This window comes from Bos javanicus, chromosome 2 (assembly GCF_032452875.1).
Source record: "Bos javanicus breed banteng chromosome 2, ARS-OSU_banteng_1.0, whole genome shotgun sequence".
Taxonomy (NCBI): domain Eukaryota; kingdom Metazoa; phylum Chordata; class Mammalia; order Artiodactyla; family Bovidae; genus Bos; species Bos javanicus.
This window is the reverse complement of record NC_083869.1, coordinates 46,764,955-46,788,275: the sequence shown is the minus strand read 5'-3', so window position 1 is coordinate 46,788,275 and position 23,321 is coordinate 46,764,955. Positions and strand designations below refer to the sequence as shown.

Here is a 23,321-nt window from a genome sequence, read left to right as displayed (position 1 = left end):
CGATTGTAGTATGTAAATAAATGAAATGCTTCGTGGAGGCTTTGAATACCCATTCACTTATTTATCCTTTCATTTCTTTAAGAATGTTTACTGAGCACCTACAGTGAGCCAGGCACTGTGTTCTGGATGTCAGTACATAGATGAATATGATGGGCAATAGAGCTCTGGACAAACAAATCAACAGGTTAGAGCACAATGTGGTAAGAACTATAGTTGGCATTTGTTCAAAGTAAACCATGCTTCTTTTTGCACAGGTAGCAGTTTCATCACACTTATCTCAGTTTGCAATTCTTTATTTGTGTGACAGGCCTTAATGTTTGTCTCTCATAGTCTGTTCCAGCAGTATAAATACAATGTATGTTTTCTTCATAGTGACTAGAACATAATAGGAGCAGGATAATCAATCTTGAATAAAATAAGTGTTTGCTATTGAAGTATAGAGAGGAAGAGTTGCTAAATCTGCTCTGGGATCTCATTTAAAAAGGTGACATTTGAAGTGAGTCTTGAAGCAGAGGTAGGAACTTACTGGTGCAGCGGGGGTGGGGCTGGAGAGGAAGAGAAGGGCATTGCAGCACTATACAGTCTTAGCCATGGGGACTCGAAGTCACATAACATCTGTGGGAAGGACAAAAAAGCCGCAGTAGGGTAGAATCATCCTAGGTAGGGAAGTGTAGGGCAGCATGAAGCCAAAATGGAAGGCAGGGATTGGGACAGGAATGAAAGGCCTTGTCAACCAAGGTAGGTTTGAACGTCACAGCAATGGAGTTGGGGAGGGTGATGGATCTTAAGCTTTTAAGTGACATGATCAGTAGAGCAGTTAAGACTATGGCTGAGGCCCGGATAAGAGATGATAGGTGTGGCAGTGGCAGTTGAGATGCTGTGGAGAGACAGATTTGAATGCTATTCCAGGAGACCAAATTTATGGGACTTGGTGACTGAAAAGATGTGAAGGGTGAAGTAGAAGGAGAACTTAATATTTCAGCTCTTCTGATGCCTGGAGAGTATTGTATGTAGGGAATTAACAAATTATATTTTTTCCTGATTAATAAGTATTACATATTTTTTAGAAAATTCAGGAAAGTATAAAGAAGAAAAAAATTCATCTGTTGTCGCAGTTCACAGAGATAAACCACTTCCAATATTTTGAGTGCCTATTGTTCTAAAATAGATCCTAAGGATGCTATCCCCACAAAGAACTTAAGTCTTATGAACAGCATTAATATATTGAACTTAATTTTGAGCCTAAATGTTAAGTTTTGACTATACTGCGAGCTGAGTCAGTTTAAAAAAAAAAAAAAGTGAATTAGGTACATGGATGTGAACTTCCCAAGATAGAATTTCTTCCCTGGAAACTAAATAAGGCAGCGATGACCATCCAGGACACGTTCTCATTAGTACCAGATTCCCACAGGTAACCTGCCTGGTCACTGAGGGACATTTCCAGGTTCCGCCTGATTAATTCATGTTCAATTCATTCAATGTGCCGAGCCCTGCAGGAAGACAGCACACCGTAGTGATCACCTCCCGTGTCCAAATTTTCTAAAGGAGTGATAATTATTTTTGCCCACTTGAATCTAGAGCTTGTGTGAACCTGTGCACATCAACTATGAGTAAGAGAAAACTTTCTGAGGTCCAGAAGCTGTGAATAAAAAAAAAAATTATCTAAAATCCTTCCAAATAGGGGAAACGGGAGGGAAATTTAAAAAAAAAGAAAAAGAAAGGATATTTTTATATTGAGCAGGAGTAGATTACGAGGAGGGGCAGAGGCAGGCAGGTTCAAAGGAGGTCTGCCTGAAAAGAAGCTCAAAGAGAAAGGCCAAGGAAGCGGGGATATGGGGGGTGCGCGTGTAGGGGGCTCGGCTGAAAGACGGACAAACGAATGTAGCCACCGGGGCGGCCGTCCTAGCAAAGGCAGCCTGCAGGTCAGGTACCTGGCGGAGGTGGGGCAGCTGGGGGCGAGCTCCCGGCTCGCAGATGGAGTCCTTCCTTCAGACCTTCCCTGGACACCATCAGCTCCCCTCCCCCCACACCAAAAAACAAAACAAAACAAAACAAAAAAACCCCAGTCCCCGCCAGCCCTCGGCGGAGCTCGGAGGGGAGGAGGGGGAAGTGGGGCCGTGCTCAGCTTCCACTCTGAGGCTCCGGCTTGAAAAGTCCCCGAGAGTCAAACATGATTTACACCAGGGAAGAAAAAAATCAATACCACCAAGGGGAAGGCGGGCGGGGGGGGGGGGGGGGGGGGACTGAGAGAAATGTTTGGCAAAGGAGGGGGAGCTTTCCCCACCAAAGCCCAGAACGCGACTCTCGCTTCCTCAGGAGGATCGGCCATCACCACCCCGGCTCTCCGCCCCTCCGTCGCCCGCCCCGAGGGGTTGCTCTTCTGTTGCAAACGTCAAGAGGTCTAGGTTTGCCCTGGGTTAGGTGCTCGACTAAGTTTTTCAGCTCGGGTTCTTAGGTGCATCGGGTTTCGCAAAGCCTGGGAGTAGGCTTTGGCTGGGGCCATTTTTACACGGCCGGGCTTTCCCTCATTCAGCTACCGGCCAGGGTGAAGCGAGCGGCGCAAGGGTTCCTTAACAGGAAGGGGTCGGTGCAACCTGAACAAACATTGCTGGTTTTGAACGCTCACCGCGAACGCGTTTCAAGAGCAGGTCTCACAGCCTCCCGGTTCCGTCAGCGGAACTCGGCGGACTCGACCAGCAGGTCAGAGCGCGGAGCCGGGAAACCCCACCTGCGCCGGGGAGACAGCTCCGGTCGGCGGGAGTTTGCACACTGGGCTCTCAGGCGGACTCTCCCAGAGTTGGGTCGCGCGCCCCGGGCCAATGAGCGCGCCCCGCGGAGGGCTCGGTTACTCGCCACCCCCAACACACACACCCGCGCGTTGATTGGTCTCCCGGCCCGCGAGGCCGGGCTGGCCGGCTGCGGCGGCGGGCGGCGGCGAGTGCTGGGCGCGAGTGGGAGTGGCGCGCGCGCCCCCCGCCGCCCTGTCACTCCCCGCCGCGCTTCCTCCCTAGTCCCCTCCCTCCCTCGCTCCCTCTCTCCCTCCTGGCACTCCCCGGCTCCGGCCGCGCGCTGGCGGGGCTCCGCATTGCACACTCTGGGGGCGCCGCAGTGTTCGTGGGATGGGGCAGCGGGCTGCCGCTGGCGGCCGGAATCCGCGTGCAGCCGGGGTGAGTAGAGGCTGGCTTCCCGGGAGAGCACAAAAGGAGAGGGGTTTCCTGCTAGCCGCCCGATCTACTGCGGGGCCTCGACCAACCACGGAGTGAGCTGAGTCCCTGCAACTACCCTCTGCTAGGACAGTCCTTTACCCCCACACCCTCCCGGCCCCCTGGTCGGCGGAGCTGAGATCCTCGCTTCTGCATGCCGCTCCGACGTTTTGCCTCCGAGTGGGTAGCCCGCACTGCGCGCAGCTTGGGCAAGTCCGGAGGGGCGTGTGTGTAGTCCCTGAGCGCTGGGGGTGGAATGGAAATGTCAGGAGCTGCCAAGTTCAACGCTGGAGGAATCTTCCCCAGAGTAATTCAGCACCTTCCCAGGGCCAAGCGTGCGTCCACCAGGAACTCCAGCCGGAGGGAGAACCCCGGGCGGCGAAGTGGCAGCACCCCACATGTTGCTGCGGGGTGGGCGGGGGTGGGATGGAGATGGGGGTGGGCGGTGGCCCGGCTTGCGCCCATCCAGAGCAGCTGCCGAAGGGGCGGTGAGGTGGGGCGCTTCCAGCCGTTGCGCGAACGCCCAAGGCCCTCCGATCACCCACTCGGGGGGAGTTTTGCGAGTGGGTCATTCACCCACGGAGCCAGAGCTTCGCCTGGGCTTGACTTGGCGACCTGCTTTTCTCTCCAGTAAGAGCAGTTCCGTTGATTACATTTGGCTAAACAGGCTAGCCTAAAGCTCTGGTGAATCTATCTGACTCGCTCTGACTCCCCGCCCCAATCCCACTAGTTTCACGTCCCCAGCTCCTGCCCTCGGCATGGGGCATGGATCCTATTCATCTCCACGAGGTTCCAAACTGGATGTTTGAGCATGGTTGTATCCAGCGTGGGTCCCGGCATCTGAAGTATCACAATGATTTGCCATTTCCTGGGGATTCCAAAGACTTGTTATAATTTGGAGGAGGGAGTGTGGGGGAGAGGAAAAATTGAGGAAGGAGCAATGTTTAGGAGGGAATTTGTTGGTAGAATAGTGTTGATCTACCAGAACATATGACAAAAAGAATGTTAAGCTTCTCCCTCTGGTAACCTACCCAAGGTGTGACCTCCAAAATTCAATTTTCTTTGTCGGAGACTAGGGAGTTTAGATTCTCCAGGGGGAAGCTTATTTCTTGTTAAATTGACTTACAGTGACATCCACTCTGTTCTGTTCTGCTCTGGCCAGCCATTTCAGATGCCTTGATATTATTAGAGCAATTCCCTTAAAGACATTACATTTTCTTTCAGTGAGAGGAACTGGAAGTAGCTCTTTAAAATTTTGGATCTGCAGCTTATTTCTCTAGAAGACACTAATGGTTACTGTATATGTGTTCACGTGTACCAAGTTTGCAAAAGATATTTGTGCAATCGTCCATGAAATGGCTTAATACACATTTATGTTAAACCCATTTAAATGTAAAACATCTATCTGTTTTCAATTTTAGTTTCCACCTTGACCAAAGGCACCAGACTGAAATAGGACTTAAAAGAGGCTTCCTTGTTTAAAAAGAGATTTTGCAGGACTCAAGTCATGAGAACAAACAGTAAGCTTTCTGAGCTTGTGGCACACAAATGCTATTAAAAATTGTGAATTAGTTTTTTGAGTTAAAAATGTCAGAAGTGCTTCCAAGCCAAAAAAGGTAGTTACAATGCATGGGTCTACCTTTTGAAGCTGTCCACAGTCTTTATGAGATGAATGTTTATAGCACAGAATGCATAAATGGGACTGATTATAGCAAATGATGCCAAGTAAAAAGCCATACTTTGCATCATGTTGTAAACTTCACAAGGCACACTGAGATCTACTATTAAAGTATCTGTGAGGAAGTCATATTTTCATCACCCCTGTTTTACAGGTGGAACAACTGAAGCTCTCAGAAGTTGAGTACTTTTCCAAGGTGAATAGCAGAGTTCAAGTTTTTTCCCCAAGTTCTTCCCTCTGTTGCTCCCTCTCTTCCTTCTTTCATGCTGGGCTTCCTTATTTCCTGGTTCTGATTTCTGTAGCTTTTTTTTTTTTTTTTTTACTATTCAACCCATGGCTACGGAACCATTATGTACCATTCTCAAAAGGCTTTTCTCTGCAAAGTACCACTTAGCTCCCACTATATGTGGGCTGATAAACATTTAGGGAGAAAGCTAATAATGGGTTTTAAGGAACTATGTTTTTCAAAGGGGCATATTATTTTTATTAATGAGTTGTTAAATATACAAGTAATCAAAACCCTAAAGAATGATGTCCTTATGGTGTTTTCGTGCTAAGTCACTTCAGCTGTGTCTAACTCTGCAACCCCATTGGCTGTAGCCTGCCAGGCTCCTCTGTCCCTGGGATTCTTCCAGGCAGGAGTACTGGAATGGGTTGCCATGCCCTTCTCCAGAGGATCTTTCTGAACCAAGTATCAAACCTGTGGCTCTTATGTCTACTTCATTGGCAGACAGGGTGTGTGTGTGTGTGTGTGTGTGTGTGTGTGTGTGTGTGTGTGTGTATTTAGCACTTGTACCCCCTGGGAAGCCCTGTACTTATGTTGTGTGCTAAGTCACTTCAGTTTTATCCTCTTCTTTACCCTATGGACTGTAGTCTGCCAGGCTCCTCTGTCCATGGGACTTCCTAGGTAAGAATACTGGAGTGGGTTGCCATGTCCTCCTCCAGGAGATCTTCCCGACACAGGGATCGAACCCATGTCTCCTTGATTGCAGGCGGATTCTTTACTGCTGAGCCACCGGGTACTTAGGGTAATGCTTCAGAAAAATCAAGTGACAGTGGCAGAGATGTTTGAGAAATATGTAGGTCTGCAACTCTGTAAGTAGAAACTCCTCATACGTTTAATAGACAATTATAGTGAAGCTCTAATAAATGATTGTTTTGTTAGTGTCATTTGAATTTTAAAAAGAATTGAACAAAACATTACTTAAATAAACCCAGAACCACTCTGGGGGGCGGGGAACCCACTTATCAAAAGTCCTGAAATCCTCATTAACTAGTTTGCAAATGCAACAGAAGACATTGATTAAAGAGAAATCATGTTTTTACTTGCATAGCTAGCAATAAGGAGCTTACAGTTATCTGCCTACATGATTATTTATTAAAAATCCATCATTTGCAGATCTTTTCTTGGACAACTGTTGTTCAAGATACATTGCATAATATGTTACATAATATTTATTAAGATGAGTAGTATTAATTTTGTTTGCATTAATGTAGGCAGAAATATTTGAAGGGTCAGTTTACTAAATTAAGACAGTGGAGGGTGACAGATCCCAAGCATACTAAAAATGAGGTAGCCAAAAATGAATGCGGACAAATTCTTGCAATGGATCCCCCAAATAATGATGAAAGACTCATATATTGTGAAATGAGAATTGTAGAAGTACCTGGCTTGCAGTGTACCAGACATACACTCAGATATATAAAAAGAGAACACAATGTAAATGAATTCTTAGCTTCTGCTTTTGCTGAATAATATTCCTATACCCAGGCTTTCTCAGGCAGTAAATGCACTGTAAATAATAGATTGAGAAATGGCAAGTGCCAAGGATATTCTCGACCTAATCAACAGACTAGATACTAAGTCTCCAAGATGGTCATCATCCAAGTGTGTTGAACCTTAGTGTGTAAGTGACAGCTCTCCAGGGCATTGGCTGGAAGACTTGAGGGGCTCTTGTCAGGGGAGGAGTTTCAGGGAGGACCCTGAAGCCATCAAGCCAGATCCATGTCCCTATGGACAACTGTGAGATCAGTGTTCAAAGTGAACATAGATTACAGTAATATAACTTATTTTGGAGAAAGGGGAAATCACGTGTTAAGAGTTTAAGGGAATATATTTGTAGCTAAAGTGTTGCAGAAAGGGTATGTGTTTTAAGCTTTCAGAAAGCTTGACTAGATTTCAAATACTGGTTCTCTCCCTATTCAGGACTTTTTTGTTTGGCCAAGGAATTAGAAACAAACTGGAGATAAATAGACACTTTTCTGAGTGGACAGGTAGGCTCTTCTGGGAACTAGTTTGGGGATGGTTTTATTTTAACTTTTATAAATGTCTACAGATGGTATGTAGTTCTTAAGAGTAAGTGAAAACTATGCTGATAAAGTTGAACCATAGGAATAATTTAAAAGACAACCTAAATGGGAAGAAAAATAATAGAAGATTAAAGTCAAAATGGAAGATTGAAGATAAGTGTACTTGGGAAAAGCAATCCCAAGCACATTTGTAGGAAATGGTTTTAAATTCCATTCCCGTCAGCAGTCAAAATAGCTGGATAATATTCTCACAGCTCTCTTTTGAAAGATGTGTCCACCAAGTTAAAGTCAATGTTAAGAGAAGGATATAAAATTTTATATTAGTGTGATACTATTAAAATGTGTAGTTGAGTAAGTTTGTATAAATTCTCTGTACTTATCTGTTCATCTTTCTATATAGAAAGAAATGCATCAATACATTAATAGTAATTGTCTCTGGGTATTATGAGATTATAGGGCTTCCCTGGTGACTCAGGCAGTAAAGAATCTACCTGCAATGCAGGAGACCCGGGTTTGATCCCTGGATTTGGAAGATCCCCTGGAGAAGGGAATGACTATCCACTCCAGTATTCTTCATGCAGAATTCTATGGACAGAGGAGCCTGGCAGTCTACAGTCCATGGGGCCACAAAGAGTCAGACACGACTGAGCAACTAACAGTACACTACTAGTGTGTATGAGATTACAAGTGTTTTTATTGTCTTCTTTTACTTAAGTACTTTCCAGATTTTCTTCAATGAACGTGTATTGCTCTTAGTAAAAAAGTATTATGAAAATAAGATATAGTGTTGTAGCCTATAGATTTCATATAGTCTTAAGAAAGGTTCATCTGATTATCATTTTTATGTCTTCTGCAAATCTGTAAGTTGAAAAAAGTGCCTCTATTTGCCCCATGAATTCCCTATATATGAAAGGCAGCAAGTTTAAATTTTTTTTTTTTTTTTTGTATTTGGTACTAAGAAAAAGTATGACTGAAGATGAACACTGTGCTTTCTTTAGATAGTGAGAACTGGGAAATGAAAAGACGTTCCATTTTTGCCATAATTATCAGGATATGAGAAGGACATGGCAACCCACTCCAGTATTCTTGTCTAGAGAATTCCATGGACTAGAGGAGCCTGATGGGCTACAGTCCATGGAGTTGCAAAGAGCCGGACACGGCTGAAGTGACTTAGCACACAAGCAGGCACAATACCCTCTTCCCTGGGGGAAGGAAATGGCAACCCACTCCAGTATTCTTGCCTGGGAAATCCCATGGACAAAGGAGCCTGGCAGGTTACAGTCCATGGGGTCGCAAAGAGTCAGACATGACTTAGCAACTGCACCACCCACCACCGTCAGGATATGACGAACCAAGTTAATGGAAGTTGATATCTCTTGTAACAGTTGTGTTGACAAAGCTTCCAGCATCTCATAAGGGATGTGTCCAGTTTCCAGACTCGTGACCCTCAAAGAAGCCCAATGTATAATGTCCTCATTAGATAATTTTAGTTTTCTCTCAGTCTACTCATAATATATAACTGGTGACTAGTTACCATTAATAAGTAGGCTAATTGACATTTTTACCCTCTTGAGGTTGCTGCAAAGGAAGAGCTAGACATACCAGAAGTCAAATTCTCATGCACACAGTTACGAATACAGTGAACTTGGATTATTTTTCATGAAAATAAAAAACTAAAACACATCTGTTGATATTTGAAAGCAAGGGGGTTCAGACAGGAAGTAATAAGCTCAAAGACTATGTGTTAATAATACCTCTATCTCCTGTCCTACATCCCACTCACTCATCCTTACTCTCTCTTTCGCCAAGAGAGGATGAAGGCTAAAATTAAAAATAGATTCCAAAAAACATTGAGGTGTATGCCTAAATGATTACCACATAATGGACTGTTGGCAAAGCAGAAGCATTACAGAAGCATTGGGTGTGAAATCTTCATCTTTTCATAGACCTTTTAAAAGCCATGGGTATAAGAATTCTTAAAGCCAGGATTGTCCTATGTCTGACATTTAAAAACAATCATGAATGTTACTTGAATTATCAAGTATCTCTAAGCATTCTAAATGATTAAATACAATACAGTTAGTGTGTTTGGGCAGTAGTATTTGGGGTGAACATTTTCAAAAATATATTGCTTAATATTTTTATGCTCTAAAAAGCAGGATAAATAAAGATTGCATTGTCCTTATCTTATTTCCCTCCTTCTTAAAAAGTACCAAATAGTATATAAACTAGCAAATGTACACATTGTTTGCATCACGATGCCTAGAAATACTTGTTTCTTTATGCCACCACCACTTCCCTGGTGGCTCAGACGGTAAAGCGTCTGCCTACAATGCGGAGACCCAGGTTTAATCCCTGAGTCGGGAAGATCTCCTGGAGAAGGAAATGGCAACTCACTCCAGTATTCTTGCCTGGAAAATCCCATGGACTGAAGAGCCTGGTAGGCTACAGTCCATGGGGTCGCAAAGAGTCGGACACGACTGCGGGACTTCACTTCACGTCACTTATGCCATTAAAGCGATTTAGATAATATACACTTACTTGCACTTGTAATAATAGCATTTATTACTCTACTTTTTATTTGTATGGCTTTTCATCTACAGGACTCTACCTGCTTATGAGGGATTATTGTTAGTTTTCCATTGGGAGAGAGAGCCGTGTAGAACAACCTTAGAAGCCAGAAATCTCCCATGTTGTAATTCCAGCCCCACCAGTTGCCAGACCTTAGGCAAGTGTGTCCTTAGGCAAATTATATAGTTTCCTCCAATTTAACTGGTTACTATTAACTAGCTGACTGACCTTTAGCAAGTTAGGCACCCAGTGTCTGGGCTTCATTTGCTTCAACTATAAAATCAAGGGGTTACACTAATTAAATTCCCAGGTGAGTAGGAACCAACATATATTTTTTGACATTTAAAACTACCCAATAATACTGATCTAATAAAACTGTGCCTTAATATTGGTATTTAGAAGAAACTGAGTTAACAAGACAGAGTTCTTGGAGATCTGTAACAAGAAATTTAAAACATCTAACATATCTCCCTGGAATTTGTTTTTTTCTTACTATGTAGATCCTTCCTGTTCTTTGACTTGATTATCCATGTAGAATACATTTAATTTCTTAAAATTTTTTTATCTTAAAAGATAGAAAAGTTGACTTTCAAGTGTTCTAAAAATATTAACTCTTAAAAATAGTGACTTTAATAGAAGTAATATTCTGCATTGATGTAGGGTCTTTCCATACAAGATCAAAGGAATGGTATTAGAAATACATGGGTTTTCTTTTATGTATAACTTCATAGAAAGATTTTCCTTGATGGAATTCTTTTAATTCATATTCCCAGTCACCCAACTGAATGGATCCACAGAAACTTTTGTAGCAATTCTAACTTGTCCTTGGTCAGACGTGTCCTTGGTCAGGAGTGTCCTTTCGTCCATTACTTCCCAACTGACAATTCTTTTCAGTCCTTCAAGGCCTAGTTCAAACGCAGTCCTCCCAAAGAAGTCTTTTCTCTTGATTTACATCAATGTACATTTTTCTCTTTTACTGTATTTCATAATAGCGTACTGATTTTTACATTCTAGCTTATGATATACATCATGTCTTATTTCTGTTGAATGCTTGCATGAGTACATTGTCTTGTACAGAGTAAGCCTTCAATGAGTGTGTTGAAGAGACTTACTGCTTTCATAGAGAAAAAGCTATAAAGTTTAGGGATGGGCTGGGGGATAGGGAGGAGGAAGAGGGGGAATTGCAGAAGATTGATTTAGATGGAAAAGATAGGTTGTGGTTTTGTGTGTGCTGTGTGTGCTCAGTCATGCCTGACTCTTTACAAGCCCATGGACCATATCCCATCAGGCTCCTCTGTCTGTGGAATTTTCCAGGCAAGAATACTGGAGGGGGTTGCCATTTCCTACTTCAGGGGATCTTCCCAACCCAAGGATTGAACCAGCCTCCCTTGAGTCTCCTGCATTGGCAGGTGGGTTCTTTACCACTAGTGCCACCTGGGAGGCCCCTTTGGCTTTGTAGTTTATGACAATTGCCATGTGCCTTTAGTCCCTGAATGTCTACCAAGAGCAAACAAATACTGCCAACTGTGACTGTTCTCCTCAAAGACCCTTCCTTGCTTTTGTTTCCTAGGAATACACTCTAGGTATTGAGGGTCTTTACAGAACAGACTCTAAGCCATCAATCACTGCGACCAGGACTTGAGAAAGTTAGATAAGCCATCTGCTCACCTGAAAATAAAAAGCTGGCTATTTCACACTTTCACACTAAGCTGTACCATGCTTTTTAGAAGTGTATAGAATTAATTTCTGCTAAACAGAAAAGTTCAAGGAAGAAAATAATCATTTCTTGTCAGCCACATTTAATTATTCATATCTAATTCCATACTACCTTATTAGCATTCTTTTTCTCTAGCTTACATGGTGGCTACCTAGCTATATGTATATAGCATATGTTCAGTGTGTTTGATCTTTATCCTTAATAGAATAAAACAGAAGACAATATATCAAACTTGCCATATATAGGTAAAGATATACAAAATCCTTCTTGGCTATTGAAAACTCTTTGAATGAGTTTTCAACACATAATTAGGGCTGATGCTTTTTAAATAGAGAACCAGACAAGGCTAGATTTGTTTAATCTCAAATAGCCAGGGTTCTTCTTCCTGTTCCATTGTCATATGTTGGAATGACAGCCAGCTGACTTAAAATGTGGTTTTAGGTCCGTCTAGTCAAAGCTATGGTTTTTCCAGTAGTTGTATGGATGTGAGAGTTGGACTATAAAGAAAGCTGAGTGTTGAAGAATTGATGCTTTTGAACTGTGGTGTTAGAGAAGACTCTTGGGAGTCCCTTGGACTGCAAGAAGATCCAGCCTGTCCATCCTAAAGGAAATCAGTCCTGAATATTCATTGGAAGGACTGATGTTGAAGCTGAAACTCCAATACTTTGGCCACCTGATGGCCAAAGAACTGATTCATTGGAAAAGACCCTGATGTTGGGAAAGATTGAAGGCAGGAGGAGAAGGGGATGACAGAAGATGAGATGGTTGGATGGCTTCAGGAACTCAATGGACATGAGTTTGAGTAAACTCCAGGAGTTGGTGATGGACAGGGAGGCCTGGTGTGCTGCAGTCCATGGGGTCGCAAAGAGTCGGACACAACTGAGCGACTGAACTGAGGTAAGATGTGGCTGGATTAGCATCAACTCCACCCAGTTCTGAGAAACAGCTCAGGGTTCATTTTCTACTGCTGCCAATAGTGTTATTCTTTGGTAGAACCAAACCAGACAAGTAAAAATCAACAGGATTCAAAAAATGTTTTTCCCATCAAAGCTGTTTAGAAGCTCAGCTTTCTAAATGACAGGCAATGTGTATCCTATAATAGAATAGCAGTTTAAAGAGAGGTACTGTTTGTAATGGAAGTTTCTTAGCTTGAAAAGTATGTCATAGAGACCATTGTTAAAGGGGGTAATTTTCAGCTAGGTTAAACAAATTTAAGAAATGTTGTATGCTGTAGCACCTACAAGATGTTGTAGGCAAATGGATAAACTCATTTCTACAGCTTCTGGGCAGTTTTGACATTGCACGAGGGCTTCAGATCTCTCCTGGAACAATGTACTGTATAAGGTTGAACATGGGAAATGGGAAGCAGAAAAAGAGTAAAGAAAAGAAGGAGCTGGAGGAATTACAATAAGGAAAGGATCACCTACTTTATAACCAATTGAAGAAAACTTTCCAGTCTTATCTCATTCCAATCTTATCTGGGGAAGTCCTAAAATAAACAGAAATAAAATTGAAAAGAGCCACAAAGTTCTGTCTGCCTTAGGTTATCTTGTGTTCCTACCATATCCTCCATTAGGGCAATTCTGGTGCTGAGTCAGTCTCAACTCTAGAGTCTAAAAGATCACTGTTAAAAGGCTTCCATGAGGATTTCTCTGGTGGTTCAGTGGTTAAAACTCCATGCTTCTAACACAGGAGGCACAGGTTTGATCTCTGCTCTGAGAACTAAGATCTCACTTGTCGCAAGGCATGGCCGTAAAATCAAAAATGGCTTCCCTGAAGCACATGTTGGCCAATCAATGAATCCAGCATATTGGTCAAATAGACAAATAAAAGTTGAGGGAATCAAAGAGTCCAAGGTGATTGAGACAGAGATACAGAAGAGGCGATGATTTTGTGGTGAGGTATGGGTAGAAACAAAAAGATGTTGGGGTCTTTGCATGTTTCCCATTTTTAATTTAAGCTCTCATCTGGCTATTTGCTGAATTATCAACGACTAATTCCTTCCTGTCAAGGCTATGGTTTTTCCAGTAGTCATGTATGGATGTGGGAGTTAGACTATAAAGAAAGCTGAGTGCAGAAGAATTGATGCTTTTGAACTGTGGTGTTGGAGAAGACTCTTGAGAGTCCCTTGGGACTGGAAGGAAATCCAACCAGTCCATCCTAAAGGAGATCAGTCCTGGGTGTTCATTGGAAGGATTGATGTTGAAGCTGAAACTCCAATATTTTGGCCACCTGATACGAAAAACTGACTCATTTGAAAAGACCCTGATGTTGGGAAAGATTGAAGGTGGGAGGAGAAGGGGACTACAGAGGATGAGATGGTTAGATGGCATCACTGACTCAATGGACATGAGTTTGGGTAAACTTGGGGAGTTGATGATGGACAGGGAGGCCTGTTGTGCTGCAGTTCATGGGGTCGCAGAGTTGGACACGACTGAGTGACTGAAGTAAACTGAATTCCTTCCTGGGTTTTGGCCAAGCCAGGTAACTTCTTTGAATGTCTCTTTTCTCATTTGTAATATGATTGTACATGCACATCTAGAGCAGGGTCTGCAGGAAGAGATACTGGTTCCTTGGGATATCTGGCGGGGGGAAAAGTACAATGGTCAAAAATGTTTGGGATACAATGGATTAACTGCTTTTCAACTGTAAGACTTTTCAAAACTTTTAGTAAGTGAATCATCATTCTACATACCTGAAAGGAGGTGTACTCTTCAGTGAATCCCAAACCTGTTTGCCAATGGAACCCATTGAGAAGGTGCATCTTTTGAGTCAGTGTCCTGTGCAACAACAAATACTGGACTGGCTGTTGCCTGAGATTGTTCTCGGTTTTAAATTCTGTGAATGTACAGCTATATAGTATGTCTTTCTTTCTGTTTCTTTTCTAGCTAACTCCTTGCCTCTCATCTTGAAGAATTTTTGTGTTGTATAAACCTTTTGATCAGAAATGTACTGTTAGAAAAATCCCTGCATCTACTTTAAGATCACATTGAGACAGTGCAAACCTGCAAGCCGTGCACTTTCCCCAAACTTGTGTATTTTAGATGACATAAAGTCACAGGCAGTCAGAACACAAAGAACAAATTCCCCCAGTACACACACCCTAACAAAAATATTGAAACGTTTATTAATAGAGAAGAATAGAGAGGGGATATTTCACAAAGGAACAATTTATAAAAGACCCAGATTTCATCCTGGCAGAGGCATTTCTGAGCAACGCAGTGCAATTAATCTCAGAGTTGTAGCATAAAGATGAAATAATGAATACTGAAGGTATATGAAATGTACACTGCCCTTCCCCTCCTCTTCAGGATTACAGGCAATGTCTAGCATACCTCTCCTCGCCAGCAGCAGTCTTGGACTTTCTGTTTGGCTCCTGCCAGGTTCCTCCTTTGCTGGATGAGGAGCTGGTAAAAGGCACGGTTATTTGGGGAGGCAGAGGCGGCCGGAGCCCAGGGTGCAGCATGGCTGGGTCTGGATCCTTATGCTGAGGTAACTCACCTTTCAGAGGTTGTTAGCGGTCGGGGGTAGAAGGGGGAAACAGGACTTAATTCTGGGTTAGAAAGCAGTAATAAGGATTCACAATGTTTTTTTTTTTTTTTTGGTCATCATTGCACTTTGTGAATTCTCTGAAATTAGAATTAATCCAAACCTCTACAGGTAACCCACAGCAGACAACTTTCAGTGGGCTCTGAATTTAGTTTTCTTTCTGTGTTTTTAAAGAAATAATTTATTAGATAATGTTAGGATACAAAAGCCAAAATAGGATAATAATTTCTCTTTTACAATTAAATTTACATGTGGCACTATTTCTAAAGTTTGTCTATCCTCCACCCTTATTTAAAAATTTTAAGAATATTTGTCAAATGTTCTCTTATTTGAATTCAGGTTTATCTCTGATGAAACATCAATATTCCTATTTAGTTTTTCTTGTCTTGTTAAAAGAATTGGAATTAGTTGTATGCATTTAATTATATTTTTAAACTCTAAATTGAGATTTGAAATTTGGTAAAGAATTTCTAACTATTTTTTCCCCAAGTGATAATATACATATTATGATATTGGCTTGACTTGTAAGACTCATGTTTCCTCACCTTTTTGAGTTGTCTCAGTGAGGATTCCAAGTGGCACTGTGCCTGGATTTTTTAATTCAGCTTTCTCATATTTAGAGGCTGTCTTTTCTCTTCCCTAAACATTTGAGCAGCACTTTAGTTCATTGCACATTGCAAGCACTGGCAAAACTAGATGCTCAGCAGATATCTAAAGAGAGAGAGTCTCCCTACTCTATCAGTGTTTGCTGAATAAATAAAACAGATTAGTTAATGAGCAGTGCTTCCTGTAACTGTCACCACTGTCATGCCAGTAATGTAACCATTATCTACTATACAGGCTGTTTTTCTTAACAATTAAAAGTAAATTTTTTATAACCTGCCAACATAATGCTAATTAGTGTTTAATGTTCATTTTCCTGTTTCAGAAGATACATAGATAAAAGAATTCTACTTAAAAAGTTTTGTACAGGTTTCACCAAACCAAACAGATGTAGTTGGTTCTGTACTGCAGCAGCTCAGTGAAGTTTGGAGGAGACCTGAGTCTTCCCCATAGGAATGAGATGCTCTCTGCAGAACTGAACCTAAGGGCCTTCAAACCACTGAGTAGGGTTTGTTTTGGCATGCTACTGCATTTCCCCTTTGGAATGCTCAGTCAGTTCAGGTATGCTGATTTCCATAAAGCTTTCAGCATAAAGTTTGAGTCATCTTTTGTGAAAAAGAATCTCGTTTGCATTGGGTCTGTACTTGATTGTTGATATTGTATAGTCTGTGCTGTGGATGTGTAGAAAGACTAGGCATTTTTTAGACTTCTTGACTAGTAAGTCTCCTTTGTTAAAGATTAGTTGTTTGAAAAAGGAAAAAAACTCATAGATGTAGAAAAAAAAAATACTAGAGGTTACCAGTGGAGAGAAGGAATGGGGAAGGGGCAGGACAGGGGTAGGGAATGAAGAGGTACAAACTATTATGTATAAAATAAATAAGCATAGTCAAGGCTGTGGTTTTTCCACTAGTTGTGCATGGATGTGAGAGTCGGACTATAAAGAAAGCTGAGCACTGAAGAATTGATGCTTTTGAACTGTGGTGTTGGAGAAGACTCTTGAGAGTCCCTTGGACTGCAAGGAGATCCAACCAGTCCATCCTAAAGGAAATCAGTCCTGAATATTCATTGGAAGGACTGATGCTGAGGCTGAAACTCCAATACTTTGGTCACCTGATGCAAAGAGCTGACTCATCTGAAAAGACCCTGATGCTTGGAAAGTTTGAAGGCGGGAGGAGAAGGGGACGACAGAGGATGAGATGGTTGGATGGCATCATGGACTCAGTGGACATAAGTTTGAGTAAACTCTGGGAATGGACAGGGAGGCCTGGTGTGCTGCAGTCTATGGGGTCGCAAAGAGTCGGACACGACTAAGAATGACTGAACTGAACTGAAACAAGCTACAAGGTTATATTGTTCAACACAGGGAATATAGGCAATATTTTATAATAACCATAATGCAGTATAACCTTTAAAATTACTAATCACTGACTGTGTTGTACACCTGTAACATATATCGTACATCAACTATACTTCAATAAAGAAAAGAAACGAGAGGGTATATAATCCTTCTCTTTTGAAACAGGATTGGGGAAAAACTCCTCCTTTCTCTGTTGCATCCAATATCTGTAATTCCCTAACAGTTTGTCTAGGACATTACCAACAGCATCACTTGGCACAGTGGAGTTGATTTATTAAAATCACCTGCTTATTTTAATAATCAAGTTAATAACAACTCAAATGACTTGTTGGGGGCTTGGTGTAGAAGTTGATTTTATTTGCTGTAATTTACCCAACAAATGACAGTATTAAGGTTCCCTTTCCCATCTTTTTTTTGGGTAGGTGTTTGTGTCATTTGGGGGACAGCACTTAAGAAACTGTCTCTTATTGGTGACTTTGAGAATTGTTCACACTTGAATAGATTATAAACTTAAGTTTAAATAATGTTGAAATCGTTAAAAAATAGTTACATCGTTTAATATTACATCAACACTGTCTACATTTAACAAGTCCAAACATTTGAATGGCTAAATATTTTATACTTGCCAATGTGAACATGGTGATAATCAGGCAACTAGTGCTTCTTTTCTGGGCCCTTCCCAAGATATAAATAGAAAGGGTTAGATAGGGCAACTGTCTTCATGGAACTTGGGGTGTTTTCTCTCTCTGTCTCTTTAAATATTTGAGAAACAAGTCATACCAATTACAGTTCACAGGGAAAACACAATAGTGAGTGAAATAAGCAAAAGTTTTTGGGGATAAAGTAGTAAATAACTCTCACAAAAATCCTTGTCTTCATAGATCTTACATTCTAGAGGGTTGGGGCAGAAGGTAAGGACATAAATAAGAAAATATGCAGCATGCCAGATGATGCTAAGTGCTACGGAGAAACTAAAGTGGAGGGAGGGAGAAAGTATGTCAGAAGTGAGCTGGAGGCAGTTGGTAACTTTAAGTTTGGTGGCCAGAGGCCCCACTCAGAAGGTGTCACGTGGGCATCTGGACTAGGTAAGGGAGAGAGCCTTAGGGACCTCTGCAGGAAGGGCCTTCCAGGCAGAAATGCAAAGGTGCTATTTTGGCATCATGAAGTCACTGGCCCTCAAAACAGCAAGAGACCAATGGTGGGAGTGGAGTAAGCCAGGGAGAGAGTAGTATAAGGTCAAAGGCATAAGAAGGCAGCCCTTCCATCAGGCAGAGTCTTAGAAGATGTTTTCCTCCTTCCCTCTCTCCTTTTCTTTCTTTCTTTGGACTGAGAGAGTTGGGCCATTGGGAGAATTTCTACCAAGGAATGACCTGATTAAATGTATGATTAGGAAGGAGGGGATAAGGCTGAGGGAGGCTATTGCAACAATACAGGTGACTTTGGTTTAGATCCAACATGGAGTGGAGGTTGCTGTGGAGGTGGTAAAAGGGGGCATCCTTTGTCTGTTTGAAAAGAATGGAGGAGATAGGATTTACTGAAAGGTAGGGTGTGGGGGCATGAGTGAGGAAGCCGAGTTGAAGATGGATCCAAGGTTTGAGATCAGAGAACTGAAAGGGTAGGGTTGTCACGTACTGAGATGGGAAGGCTGAGGAGGAGCAGATTTGCAAGAGGAGCCCATCATCCAGAGACACCTTACATATGAGATGCTTATCAGGCTTCCACATGGAGACAGTGAGTTGCTGGTTGGGGATATGACTGTGAGTTTAGGAGAGAGATCTGGGTGAAGATATAATTGCGGGGCTTCACTCTCTCTGTAAAAGCCAGGAAATGTGAGCTACCCATATGGGTGAGGAGATCAGATTGGTCTGTCAGGGCAGAATGAGGATAATTAAGTGACCGTTATAAGGTCCTTTATTTTTTTGCTATACCTACTGAGAGGAGTGAGGAATATGTGGGCCAGAAGAGATGAAGCAACTTTCATAGAAAGTGTGAAAATGGAACTGGTCTTTGCAAATGGGTGATATTTGAAGGGTTAGAAATAACGAAGGGAGGGCATTTGGTTAAAAGGTAAGAGGATTAAGCACTTGCCCCTTAGCGAGAAGGTAGTAAGGGGAAATTTATCAAGATCAGGGTAGAATTTTCTCACTAGTGGAAGGGGTGAGACTTACAGTCTGTATTCTATTTCCCAGGACCACAATATGCACATGAGAGAGTCTTGAGTCTCATTAAAATCTTGAGTGTTTCTTGACACTTAAGCAACAGCTTCTTCCCCTTATCCTTGCAGCTGGTGCTGCCTTATATTATGAATAACTTGAAACTGACATGTGGGGAATTTTAAGTACATATGTTATCCAAACAGATGTTTCACAGACTTTATAGACTATCTGGAGGTCAGCTCATCTTTCAGAAAGCAGCTTGGAATCTGAATTTAGTTCCTCTCATAATTTTATGTTCTCCAAAGTCACTGTGTGGGAAATTTTAAATTTATTAGCAACTTTCTCTTGTTCTTGAATCTTAGATAGCAATTTCAGTAGGTTGGAAAAAATTGTATGCTGCATTACATAGAGGCAGATATTGAATGACTTTACTTGCCTGGTGATAAATCTAAGGCTTGTATTTTAATGCTTTCATTGGAACTTTGGAGTCATGTTTTATAAAGGAAAAAAAAAAGACCTCTGCCTTCTTTTTTGATGCAAAATGATAATTAAAACAAAAGTGACCATAAAATAATACAAAGGATGCCAATTTGAGAACAAATGGTGAGAAAAATTTTGCCTCTTGTTCCCTCTCCTTCTACTTTTTACTAGAATCTAGATGAGGATCAGGTCTCATTTTTATTCTGGGTTAAAGTTGCTCATGAAGTTGGGAAAGCTGAGGACTTTGGCAGAACTCCCTGAGGAATGAGCAAGTTATGCATTTCTTTGTTCATTTTACTTAAAGAATGCCTTTAAAACAACATGGTGTTAGTGGTTTGGCATAACCAGGTGACATTTCTGTATCCCCACTTTTTCTTTGGGTTTCAGGGAGGTACAGAGCAGAGCTCTAGTAGACTGTGACAGTTCATGAAGCCCCCTAGGTGTTTGGTGGCTCAGACAGTAAAGAATCGTCTGGCAATGTGGGAGACCCAGGTTCAATCCCTGGGTCTGGAAGATCCCCTGGAGAAGGGAATGGCAACCCACTCCGATGTTCTTGCCTGGAGAATTCCGTAGTCAGAGGAGCCTGGAGAGCTTACAGTCCCTGGGGTCGCAGAGAGTCAGACATGATTGAGCAACTAACATACACAGGTTTTGGCTGGACAGTAGTGATCAGTGAGCAGTTCAGTGGACTGAGCACTGTCCAGTAGAATGTTCTAGTCTCTCCTGTGATGACAGAAATATTCTGTGTCTGCACTGGTCAGTATAGAAGCATTGACCACATGTGGCTACTGAGTTACTGACATGTGGCTGATGCAGCTGAGGAATTGAATTTTAAATTTTATTTAATTTTAATCTACTTAAACTTAAGTGGCCACATGTCGCTAGTGTCTGCTAAATTGGACAGCACAGCCAAGTTGATGGTGGGTCTTGGGCTTCCTGGAGCGTGGAGTGGGCAGGTGCCCACCCTTTCCTTGCTGGGGCCTCTCCACCACCCTGATGAGAGGTACACAAGCAGATCTTTCTTATCCAGACACAGCCCCCATGATAACTTCTAGTGACTGGAATAGGCCAGGACTTCATGACATACGTCCTCCCCATCCTTCATGGAAATGGGGAGAAGGAATATAGAAAGGCAGAGTGATGCTGGAAGAGATAAGTCATTGTTATAGTCTTAAAGACCTTTGGTACTAGAAAGTATGATATTAAGAATAGCCTATTTAAATCATGAAATATTTTATAACTGATTATGAAAGAGAATTATCCTGGGGTGATATTTAGAGGTAATGTTGTGAGATAATAATGTCACTAGTTAGTTGAAATTAGGGATTCTGTGGGGGACCCACTTTCTTTCCCTGAGGATGGCTGCTTAATTATAAGCAGTGCTCTTAAAGTTTTTTTTTTTTTCATTTTTTATTTTAATTTTAATTTATTTTTTATTTTTTATGTTTAAGAAATCATTTTAATAATTCTTTATGGATATTATACTTTTGTGAATAAGATGTACAGAATATATATATATATAACATTTCTTTAAGACATTTTTTATTGGAGTCTAGTTGATTTACGATGTGTTTCTACTTCATAGCAAAGTGAATCAGTTATACATATATTCACTCTTTTTAAGATTCTGTTCCCATATAGGTCACTACAGAACATTGAATAGAGTTCCCTGTGCTATAACAGTAGGTCCTTGTTAGTTTTCTATTTTATATATAGTAGTGTCCCCATGGACAGAAGAGCCTGGTGGGCTGTAGTCCATGGGGTCGCAAAGAGTTGGACCCGGCTGAGCGACTAAGCACAGCACAAGCACAGTTTGTATATGCCAACCCCAGTTCCCCAGTTTATCCCCCACCCCTCTACCCCTTGGTAATCATGTTTGTTTTCTACATCGTGATTCTATTTCTGTTTTGTAAATAAGTCATCTGTACCATTTCTTTTTTTACACAGTGGAAGTTTCTTTCTTCTATTATTTTAAAATATTTTATTTATTAAAAAATTTTTATTCCACTTATTAATTTTAATCTTTTGGCCATGCCACATAGCATGTGGGATCCCAGTTCCCAAACTAGGGATTGAACCCATGCCCTCTGCACTGGCAATATGGAATCTCAACCACCGGATCACCAGGGAAGTCCAATTTGTACCAGTTTTTTTTTCCTTTTTTAAAATTCCACATTGAGCAATACACACACCATTGGTATTTATATGAAAACACATAGTAGACATTCAATAATCGACTCTTTAAAACTTTCATTTTTAAATTAGTAGTGTATTACTCTGTGGTGGGGATTATTAAGGAGAGGGATACAGAGCACAAGATATTAACATGACTAAATTAGGGCCACTGTTGGCCAAAAAAAGGGACTGAGTGTGTGACCAGGACCCCAGTAGGCCCAGTCTCAGAACTGTCAGTTGGGATGTTGGTGTTATGAAGCATGCCCCGTTAAAATGATACTCCTGGGTCCTGATGGGTGGTAGATGAGAGGAGAAGGAGGGCTTTTGCCTCTCAACAGTCAGTGCTCACTTCAGAAGAATTCCACATACCAGCAGTCTTCCCACTGCAGTGAGGAGCTGTCCCTTTTGAATTTGTGGAGAAAGGTTTTAAAACAGAGTTTTTGATTGGTATTTCTGTGGTCATTCTGTCACTCTTACTCGTAAAACCAAATGGAGCCTACATGCCAGGGACTATGCTTCACTTGCTATCTAAATCAGGAGGAAAAATCTGTGTAGATGGCCGAAGAAAACTAACAATAAAACATGCTGTGAGAGAGATCCCAGATGAGTGTCAGGCAGTGAACGTGTCCCCTGCACTTGTCCTCAAAGACATAAAGGGCCGTCAGGTGGAAGAGGTACCATACTTCCCCTCTGGGGCTCCAGAAGGCAAAACCGGTGGTTATTTTCTAACTAAATGATTTTGAAGGCCTGTTTGTGCAGAGCCCTCTGGTGAGGGAGAATGATTTAGGAGTGGAAAGCTGAGCAGAAGATGAAGATGTGACTGTGGCTGCCAGTTGTGGGGAAACTCATTTAAGTCGAGAGAAGAGAAAACTTCAGAAAGTAGAAGAGGCCACATGAGCGGATTAGTCCCCTTTGCTGGAGGGGTCCCCAAAGAGACTTCCTGCATCTTGAATGGGGAAGAGGGAATTCATGCTGCTAGAGCATGCAGGCATGTGTCCGTGCTCAGTCATGTCTGACTCTTTGAGACCCCATGGAGCATAGCTTGCCTGGCTCCTCTGTCCATGGTATTTTATGGGGAAGAATACTGGAGTGGGTTGCCATTTCCTTCTCCAGGGATCTTCCTGACTCTGAGATTGAACCTGTGTCTCTTGTGTCTCCTGCATTGGCAAGTGGATTCTTTAATCACCCTACCGCCTGGGAAAGAGGGCACTCATGCTGCTGGAGCAGGGGTCAGCAAATTACTGACCTTGGGCCAGATCCTTTCCCTGCCTCCTTTTATACATTTTTATCAGGACCCAGCCATGCCAGTTAAGTGGACAGGGCTGCATTCATGTTGTAACCATAGAGGTGAGTACTGACAAGACCATGTGACCTACAAAGCCTAGATTATTTACTATCTGCCGCTGTATAAAAAAAGTTTGAGGGTCCTAAAGAGGGGTGGATACAGTGATACATAAAATCCTTTCTAATTCTCCAAATGTAAGGGATTGAGAGAGAAGGCCATTGGATTGGCAGAGGGATT

The 23,321-nt window shown here is 42.0% G+C and overlaps 1 protein-coding gene and 1 long non-coding RNA gene across 2 annotated transcripts in view; one reads left to right on the top strand and one right to left on the bottom strand.

Annotated features, from left to right (window-relative positions):
* Positions 1-2,981, bottom strand: part of LOC133260194 (uncharacterized) — a 29,874-nt gene extending 26,893 nt beyond the window's left edge. The window contains exon 1 of the long non-coding RNA XR_009740678.1: positions 2,627-2,981. This is a non-coding gene — a long non-coding RNA (uncharacterized LOC133260194). The remainder of the gene's footprint in view (positions 1-2,626) is intronic.
* A 70-nt stretch (positions 2,982-3,051) lies between these two features.
* The window catches only part of LYPD6 (LY6/PLAUR domain containing 6), a 129,700-nt gene continuing 109,430 nt past the window's right edge, over positions 3,052-23,321 (top strand). The window contains exon 1 of the mRNA XM_061438373.1: positions 3,052-3,167. The gene's annotated coding sequence lies outside the window, so the exon portion shown is untranslated. The remainder of the gene's footprint in view (positions 3,168-23,321) is intronic.